Here is a 9988-nt window from a genome sequence, read left to right as displayed (position 1 = left end):
TCTCACTCTGCCACCCAGGCTGGAGTGCAGTGGTGCGATCTCAGCTCATTGCAACCTCTGCCTCCAGGGTTCAAGCGATTCTTCTGCTTCAGCCTCCCAAGTAGCTGGGACTACAGGCATGCGCCACCACGCCCAACTAATTTTTGTAATTTTAGTAGAGATGGAGTTTCACCATATTGGCCAGGCTGGTCTTGAACTCCTGACCTCGTGATCCACCCACCTTGGCCTCCCAAAGTGCTGGGATTACAGACCTGAGCCACTGTGCCCAGTCTCAAATTTTCTTCTACCAATTAGCCAGTGATACATTCTCCTTCATTCCCATCAGTATATAAAAATGTTATTTCTCCGATCAGAAAACAAAAATCCTCTCTTTCACCCACCTGCTGCCAACCATGTCCTCCTTCGCTTTACAACAGGGCTTCTCCACATTGACACTTTGACATTTTGGACTGGCTACTTAAATATATGAATTAAAAAAATTTTTTTTTTCTTTTTGACAGAATCTCCCTCTGTCACCCTGGCTGGAGTGCCATGGTGTAATCGCGGCTCACTGAAACCTCCACCTCTGGGTTCAAGTGATTCTCCTGCCTCAGCTTCCCAAGTAGCTGGGATTACAGGTGTGAGGCACCATGCCTGGCATGAATGTAAATTTCTCCTCCACTTTGCTGTGGGGGGCTGTCCTATACATTAAAGAATGTTTAGCAGCATCCCTAGTATCTATCTACCCGATGCCAGAAGCAACACCCACCCCACCTCAGATGTCTTCAGACATTGCCCAATGTCCCCTAGGAATACAGTCACCACCCTGCCTCCACCCCAGTTGAGAACCACTTCTCTGCAGCAAAACTCCTCAAAAGAATTGGCTGGGCACAGTGGCTCACGCCTGTAATCCCTGCACTTTGGGAGGCCGAGGCAGGCGGATCACCAGGTCAAGAGTTCGAGACCAGCCTGGCCAGCATGGTGAAACCCCGTCTCTACTAAAAATACAAAAATTAGCCAGCCAGGCGGGTGGCACATGCCTGTAATCCCAGCTACTCGGGAGGCTGAGGCAGGAGAATCACTTGAACCCAGGAGGTGGAGGTTGCAGTGAGCCAAGATCGTGCCACTGCACTCCAGCCTGGGCAAAAGGGCGAGATCTCGTCTCAAAAAAAAAAAAAAGAATTATTGGCTGGGCAAGGTGGCTCACGCCTGTAATCCCAGCACTGTGGGAGGCCAAGGCAGGCAGATTACCTGAGGTCAAGTGTTCAATACTAGCCTGGCCAACATGGTAAAACCCCTTCTCTACTAAAATACACAAAAATTAGCGGGGGCATGGTGGAGCATGCCTGTAATCCAGCTACTGGGGAGGCTGAGGCAGGAGAATCACTTGAACTTGGGAGGCAGAGGTTGCAGTGAGCCGAGATCATGCCGTTGAACTCTAGCACGGGCGACAGAGCAAGACTCCATCTCAAAATAAAAGAATTATCTATCTGCATTGTCTCACATTTGTCTCCTTCTCTTTACCAAAGCGCCACTGAAAATGTTCTTGTTGACATCATCAATGACTTTCATGTTGCTAAATGCTATGGCTATTTCTCCATAAGATGCAAAAAATTAGCCGGGCATGGTGGCGGGCGCCTGTAGTCCCAACTACTCAGGAGGCTGAGGCAGGAGAATGGCGTGAACCCGGGAGGCGGAGCTTGCAGTGAGCCAAGATCATGCCACTGCACTCCAGCCTGGGCAACAGAGCGAGACTCCGTCTCAAAAAAAAAAAAAAAAAAGAAAGAAAAGAAAAGAAAAAAGTACAATAGCAAACATTTATATAGTGCTTCTGGAACAGGAATTAAAAGAAATTAAAGAATGTGTAAGCAAAAACTCAGTTGTATGTAAGAAAACCCAATTCCACCTGAGGAAGAGAAAAAGGTGGAGTCCTTTAAAAATTAACTGCCTGTTTTTCTGTCTGTGGCTAGTGAGCCTTATCTCTCCCTTTCCCAGGCATTGTGAAGACCCTGTTTCTCTAGCTGTGTGGCTGCAAGGTCAGTAGATAGATAAACTCAAGTCGTAAAACATGTTTTTCCTTGAAAAGTAAGAAATGATGTAATGCATGTCTCAACTGAATAACTGTCTTTGTTTCTCACTTCTGTAACATGCTTCCCCCTGCACAGATCTCCCCCTGCCCCATGAAATGCTTAAAAGGTAACTTGACTCTTTGTTAGGGGCTCAGTCCTTTGGATGTTAATCCGACTGAGTCGGTGCACCTAAATAATTAAATAATAAGTATCCTCCTCAAACCCTCGGTCTGATTCCTAAATTAGCCCGCTACACTGAAAGGGACCCAGAGATTACCTCCAGCCCCTCTTTTAACTCTTAGTGGGTTTTTGAGCTGGATCGAAAACGAACTGACACCAGGCAGATTAACAAGAGAAAAGTGTACAAACTTTGTTTCACATGTACGGGGGTGGTCTACACAAAAGAGTGAAGTCTGAAGAAGTGGCCAGATAAGATGCTTTATATGTTTTAGACAAAGAGCAATATATTTGAGAAGAAATGACAGGACAAAGAAAATCTGGCTGGGGAGGTAAATTTTTCAGGGGAGTCACTAGGAGATAAATGGGGGGAGTGCCAAACTGGTGAAAGTAAAGGTAACTTTGTTAAGTATGTTTGTGGAGGTCCATCGTAGCCTTTAGTTTTAAGTCTCTGGAGATAAGGGCTATTTTCTTGCTCTTATATGGAGAGGGTACCTTTTCCAGATAAATCCTCATCACTTGTTACATGCAGGAAAACAGTGGTCAGCTCATTGTTTCTGAAACTTTACTTCTTCTATTTTTTTTTTCTTTGGTGACAGAATCTCACTCTGTTACCCAGACTGGAGTACAGTGACACAATCTCAGCTCACTGCAACCTCTGCCTCCCAGGTTCAAGTGATTCTCATGCCTCAGTCTCCTGAGTAGCATGCACTACCACGCCCAGCTAATTTTTGTATTTTTAGTAGAGACAGGGTTTTACCATGTTGGCCAGGCTGGTCTTGAACTCCTGGGCTCAAGTGATCAGCCTGCCTCAGCTTCCCAAAGTGCTTGAATTACAGGCGTGAGCCACCATGTCCAGCCTCTCTAATGCTTTTTAACTCAATAATTGATATATCGATTGGTCATATTTGGAGTTTTGGGATTTTTGTTTTATTTATTTATTTTTGAGACAGGGATTCTCTTTGTCACCCAGGCTGGAGTACAGTGGTGGGATCATAGCTCACTGCAGCCTCCACTTCCTGGGCTCAAGTGATTCCCCTGCCTCAGCCTCCCTGGTAGCTGGGACTATAGATGATCACCACCATGTCTGGCTAATTTTTGTGTTTTTTTGTACAGACATGGTCTTGCTATATTGCCTAGGCAAGTCTTGAACTCCTGAGCTCAAGTGATCTGCCTGCCTCGGCCTCCCAAAGTACTGGGATTACAACCACCATGCCCAGCCCAATTTGGCATATTTTGGGATGGCACGTCCTTCACTCCTTCAGTGCTCACAGTGTGCTAGGTGTTGTTCTAAGTGTCTTAGATATGGTGGTACACCTAGCTGGTTCAACCTCCAGAGCAGCTCTTTTTTTTTTTTTTTTTTTTGAGATGGAGTCTCGCTCTGTCGCCCAGGCTGGAGTGCAGTGGCGCGATCTCGGCTCACTGCAAGCTCCGCCTCCTGGGTTCACACAATTCTCCTGCCTCAGCCTCTTGAGTAGCTGGGACTACAGGCACCCACCACCACGCCCAGCTAATTTTTTGTATTTTTAGTAGAGACGGGGTTTCACTGTGTTAGCCAGGCTGGTCTCGATCTCCTGACCTCATGATCCGCCCGCCTCGGCCTCCCAAAGCGCTGGGATTACAGGTGTGAGCCACCACCCCCGGCCTCAGAGCAACTCATTTTTTAAATATTTTCTTTTATAACAAAATTACAGTCAGCAATAATTCTGAAATGAAGTGACTAATAATCATGGCCAGAAAAGAAACAGTGAAAATTTTACTTTATTGAATTTCATGGCTGGGCGTGGTGGCTCACACCTGTAATCCCAGCACTTTGGGAGGCCGAGGCAGGTGGATCCCCTGAGGTCCAGAGTTCAATACCAGCCTGGCCAACATGGTGAAACCCTGTCTCTACTAAAAATATAAAAATTAGCCTGTAGGCTGGACGTGGTGGCTCATGCCTGTAATCCCAGCACTTTGGGAGGCTGAGGCGTGTGGATCACAAGGTCAAGAGTTCAAGACCAGCTTGGCCAAGATGGTGAAACCCCGTCTCTACTGAAAATACAAAAATTAGCTGGACGTGGTGGCGGGTGCCTGTAATCCCAGCTACTTGGGAGGCTGAAGCAGAGAATTGCTTGAACCTGGGAGGCAGAGCTTGCAGTGAGCCAAGGTCGTGCCACTGCACTCCAGCCTAGGCAACAGAGTGAGACTGTGTCTCAAAAAAAAAAAAAAAATTAGCCTGTAATCCCAGCACTTTGGGAGGTCGAGGCCGGTGGATCACCTGAGGTCCAGAGTTCAATACCAGCCTGGCCAACATGGTGAAACTGTGTCTCTACTAAAAATATAAAAATTAACCTGTAGGCTGGACGTGGTGGCTCACGCCTGTAATCCCCCCCCCCCCGGCACTTTGGGAGGCCGAGGTGGGTGGATCACAAGGTCAGGAGTTCAAGACCAGCCTGACCAACAAGGAGAAACCCCGTCTGTACTAAAAATACAAAATTAGCCGGGCATGGTGGCACACGCCGTAATCCCAGCTACTTGGGAGGCTGAGGCAGGAGAATCACTTGAACCTAGAAAGCGGAGGTTACAGTGAGCGGAGATCACGCCATTGCACTCCAGCCTGGGCAATAAGAGCAAAGCTCCTTCTCAAAAAAAAAAAAATTAGCTGGGCGTGGTGGTGTGCATCTGTAATCCCAGCTACTCAGGAGGCTGAGGTGGGAGAATCACTTGAGCCCAGGAGGTGGAGGTTGCAGTGAGCTGAGATCATGCCACTACACTCCAGCTAGGATGACAGAGTGAGATTCTGTATCAAAAGAAAAAAAAATCAAATTAATATTATGGTACAAAAAGGTAACAAATTAATGCTTTTAAATGACATTTAAATATTTGTATATATATGTGTATATATACACATATAAATATATTTATGGCCAGGCGCGGTGGCTGATGCCTGTAATCCCAGCACTTTGGGAGGCCGGGGCGGGTGGATCATGAGGTCAGGAGTTCGAGACCAGCCTGACCAACATGGTGAAACTCCGTCTCTACTAAACATACAAAAATTACCCGGGTGTGGTGGCACCTGCCTGTAATCCCAGCTACTCAGGAGGCTGAGGCAGGAGAATCGCGCTACTGCACTCCAGCCTGGGTGACAGAGCAAGACTCCGTCTCAAAAAAAAAAAAAAAAAAATATATATATATATATATATATATATATATATCGCTCTGTCGCCCAGGCTGGAGTGCAGTGGCACAATCTCGGCTCACTGCAAGCTCCGCCTCCTAGGTTCATGCCATTCTTCTGCCTCAGCCTCCCGAGAAGCTGGGACTACAGGTGCCCACCACCACGCCTGGCTAATTTTTTGTATTTTTAGTAGAGACGGGGTTTCACCGTGTTAGCCAAGATGGTCTCGATCTCCTGACCTCGTGATCTGCCCGCCTCGGCCTCCCAAAGTGCTGGGATTACAGGCATGAGCAACTGCGCCTGGCACGCCCAGCTAATTTTTCTATTTTTAGTAGAGATGGCATTTCACCGTGTTGGCCAGGATGGTCTCCATCTGCTGACTTCGTGATCTGCCTGCCTCAGCCTCCCAAAGTGCTGGGATTACAGGTGTGAGGCACCACACCAGGCCCTATTTTTTTTTTTTCCAGATGGGATCTCCCTGTGTTGCTTAGAGTGGCTCAAACTCCTGGGCTCAGGGATCCTCCTGCCTCAGCCTCCTGAGTCACCGTACATGGCCTATTTTATTATTTTTATTATATTATATATAATATTATTACAGTTTATATTATATATATTATAATATATATTATATATTATATTGCCTGCCTGGGCAATATGGCAAGAGCAATATGGCAATCAATATAATATTTATATATTATAAAATATATTTATATATATAAATATATATTTATAATATATATTAATATATTATATAATTTATATATTATATATTATATAATTAATATATATAATATATAATTTATATATTAATATAAATTATATATTATATAATATTATGATTATTTATTTATTTATCTGAGACAGAATCTTGCTCTGTTACCCAGGCTGGAGTGCCATGGCACAATCTTGGCTCACTACAACTTCCATCTCCCGGGTTCAGGCAGTTCTCCTGCCTCAGCCTCCCAAGTAGCTGGGATTACAGTTGTCTGTCACCACACCCGGCTAATGTTTGTATTTTTAGTAGAGACAGGGTTTCACCATGTTGGCCAGGCTCGTCTTGAACTCCTGACAGCAGGTGATCCACCTGTCTCAGCCTCCCAAAGTGCTGGGATTACAGGCATGAGCCACCGCGCCTGGCCTGGTTTTTTTTGTTTTTTTTTTTTTTGAGATGGAGTCTTGCTCTGTTGCCCAGGCTGGAGTGCGCAGTGGTGCAACGTACCCCTCTCTAACCTATGCCCTGGGGTGGATCACTTCTACCATGCTGCCCTTAATAAGCTTCCCACCATGAATTAATTTAATCTTTACAACAATCCCATTAAATAGGTGCTGTTATATCTCCCCCGTTTCACAGAAGGGGTGACTAAGGTTCCGGAAAATTAAGTGACTTTTAAATTAAGATAATAAATGGCAAAAATGAGATTTAAACCCAGGCAGTCTAGTGCCTATTTCTATGCTTTTAATGGCTCCCCAGTGCCATTTATGAACGACAATGTAAAGAATACCTGTATCAGCCGGGTGCAGTGGCTCACGCCTGTAATCCCAGAACTTTCGGAGGCTGAAGTGGGCGGATCATGAGGTCAGATCGAGACCATCCTGGCTAACACAGTGAAACCCCATCTCTACTAAAAATACAAAAAATCACCTGGGCATGGTGGCCCTCACCTGTAGTCTCAGCTACTCGGAAGGCTGAGGCAGGAGAATCGCTTGAACCTGGGAGGCAGAGGTTGCAGTGAGTCGAGATGGCGCCACTGCACTCCAACCTGGGTGACAGAGTGAGACTGTCTCCAAAAAAAAAAAGAATACCTGTATCTTCATCATTTAACTTTTTTAGCTCTTACATTTTGCCACAGTTGAAGCTCCCGTAGATCCTTTTCCCATCTCATTCCCTATTCTCGTTTTCTAGATGTAACCTTCAATTTGATTTTGGTGGGCATCTTCTCCGTGAACTTTTAAATACTTTTCCTAAATATGTATGTATCCAAAAACAGTGTAAAACATCCTGTACATTTTCAAACTTTATTTAAACGGTATCATAGAGTGATACAATTCTACAACTTGCTTTAGTCATTCAATATACTTTTTTACATTTATCCATGTTAACATTAACACATGTGTTAAGAGTTCACTTATGTTTTAAATGCTGCATAGCATTTCCTTGCATAAATGTAGTAAAATGTATCCATTCTTCTGTTAATGTTTAAACAATATGTTTCAAGGCTTTGGTCTTCTATACATAGAAAGTTCTTGTTATTTTTATTTTGGCCAACGTTTAAAAACTGGAATACTTGGCCAGGCACAGTGGCTCACGCCTGTAATCCCAGCACTTTGGGAGGCGGAGGCGGGTGGATCACCTGAGCTCAGGAGTTTGAGACCAGCCTGGCCAACATGGTGAAACCCAGTCTCTACCAAAAATACAAAAATTAGCTGGATGTGGTGGCGCATGCCTTTAGTCCCAGATACTTGGGAGGCTGAGGCAGGAGAATTGCTTGAACCCAGGAGGCAGAGGTTGCAGTGAGCCAAGATCGTGCCACTGCACTCCAGCCTGGGTGACAGAGTGAAACTGTTTCAAAAAAAAAAATTGGAATACTTCAAATTTTAAAATCCAGATTTATAACTATGAATTCTTTTGAAAAGTCAAATGATACAGAAAATTCCCAGCTGCCTGGGACTAATATATTGAAATTAAGTTGCAGCTGCCCCTGTAGAGAGGGCACACTCCAGTTTGTTACAACTTCCCTGCTCCTCCCAATGTGCTGAGTGGTGATGTGAATTGCCATTTATCAAGATGACAATGTTATATATTGTTTTTGGATATATACATATTTAGAAAAAGTATTTAAGGCTGGGCATGGTGCCTCACAGCTGTAATCCCAGAACTTTGGGAGGCTGAGGTGGGCGGATCACCTGATGTCGGGAGTTCAAGACCAGCCTGGCCATCAGGGCAAAACTTCATCTCTACTAAAAATACAAAAATTAGCTGTGCATGGTGGCGCGTGCCTGTAATCCCAGCTAGTCGGGAGGCTGAGGCAGGAGAATCACTTGAACCCGGGAGGCAGCGTTTGCAGTGAGCCAAAATCACACCATTGCATTCCGGCCTGCGCAAGAAGAATGAAACTACATCTCAGAAAAAAAAAAAAAAGAAAAAGTATTTAAAAGTTCACAGAAGGCCAGGTGCAGTGGCTAACACCTGTAATCCTAGCACTTTAGAAGGCTGAGCCTGGCAGATCACCTGAGGTCAAGAGTTCAAGACCAGATTAGCCAACACAGCGAAACCCTGTCTCTACTGAAAATACAAAAATGAGCCAGGCATGATGGTGCATGCCTTTAATCCCAGCTACTTGGGAGGCTGAGGCAGGAGAATCACTTGAACCTGGGAGGCGGAGGTTGTGGTGAGCAGAGATGCTACCACTGCACTCCAGCTTGAGTGACAGAGTAAGACTCTGTCCCAAAAAAAAAAAAAAAAGTTCGGCTGGGCATGGTTGCTCACGCCTGTAATCCCAGCACTTTGAGAGGCCGAGGCAGGCGGATCACCTGAGGTCAGGAGTTGGAGACCAGCCTGACCAACGTGGAGAAATCCTGTCTCTACTAAAAATACAAAATTAGCTGGGCGTGGTTGTCAGGTCTCTGAGCCCAGGCCTGCATGTATACATCCAGATGGCCTGAAGTAACTGAAGAATCACAAAAGAAGTGAAAATGGCCAGCTCCTGCCTTAACTGATGACATTACCTTGTGAAATTCCTTCTCCTGGCTCAGAAGCTCCCCCACTGCGCACCTTGCAACCCCTGCCCCTGCCCGCCAGAGAACAACCCCCTTTGACTGTAATTTTCCTTTACCTACCCAAATCCTATAAAACAGCCCCATCACTATCTCCCTTCGCTGACTCTCTTTTGGGACTCAGCCCCCCTGCACCCATGTGAAATAAACAGCCTTGTTGCTCACACAAAGCCTGTTTGGTGGTCTCTTCACATGGATGCGCATGACATTTGGTGCTGAAACCCAGGACAAGAGGACTCCTTTGGGAGACCAGTCCCCTGTCCTCACACTCACTCCATGAAGAGATCCACCTACGACCTCGGGTCCTCAGACCAACCAGCCCAAAGAACATCACATGAATTTCAAATTGGGTAAACAGTCTTTTCACTCTCTTCTCCAGCCTCTCTTGCTACCCTTCAATCTCCCTCCCTTGCTACCCTTCAATCTCCCTGTCCTTCCAATTCCAGTTCTTTTTCCTCTCTAGTAGAGACAAAGGAGACACATTTTATCCATGGACCCAAAACTCTGGCGCCAGTCATGGACTCGGGAAGACAGTCTTCTCTTGGTGTTTAATCACTGTGGGGATGCCTGCCTGATTATTCACCCACACTCCATTGGTGTCTGATCACTGCAGGGACGCCTGCCTTGGTCATTCACCCACATTCCCTTGGTGGCAAGTCAATTGTGGGGATGCCTGCTTTGGCTGCTCACCACCCCCTTCTCCATGTCTCTACCTTTCTCTTTAAACTTACCTCCTTCACTATGGGCAAACTTCCACCCTCCATTCCCCCATCTTCTCCTTTAGCCTGTGTTCTTAAAAACTTAAAATCTCTTCAACTCTCACCTGACC

Source organism: Pongo pygmaeus, chromosome 10, assembly GCF_028885625.2.
Source record: "Pongo pygmaeus isolate AG05252 chromosome 10, NHGRI_mPonPyg2-v2.0_pri, whole genome shotgun sequence".
Taxonomy (NCBI): domain Eukaryota; kingdom Metazoa; phylum Chordata; class Mammalia; order Primates; family Hominidae; genus Pongo; species Pongo pygmaeus.
The sequence above is the reverse complement of the archived record's forward strand: the minus strand, read 5'-3'. Positions refer to the sequence as shown.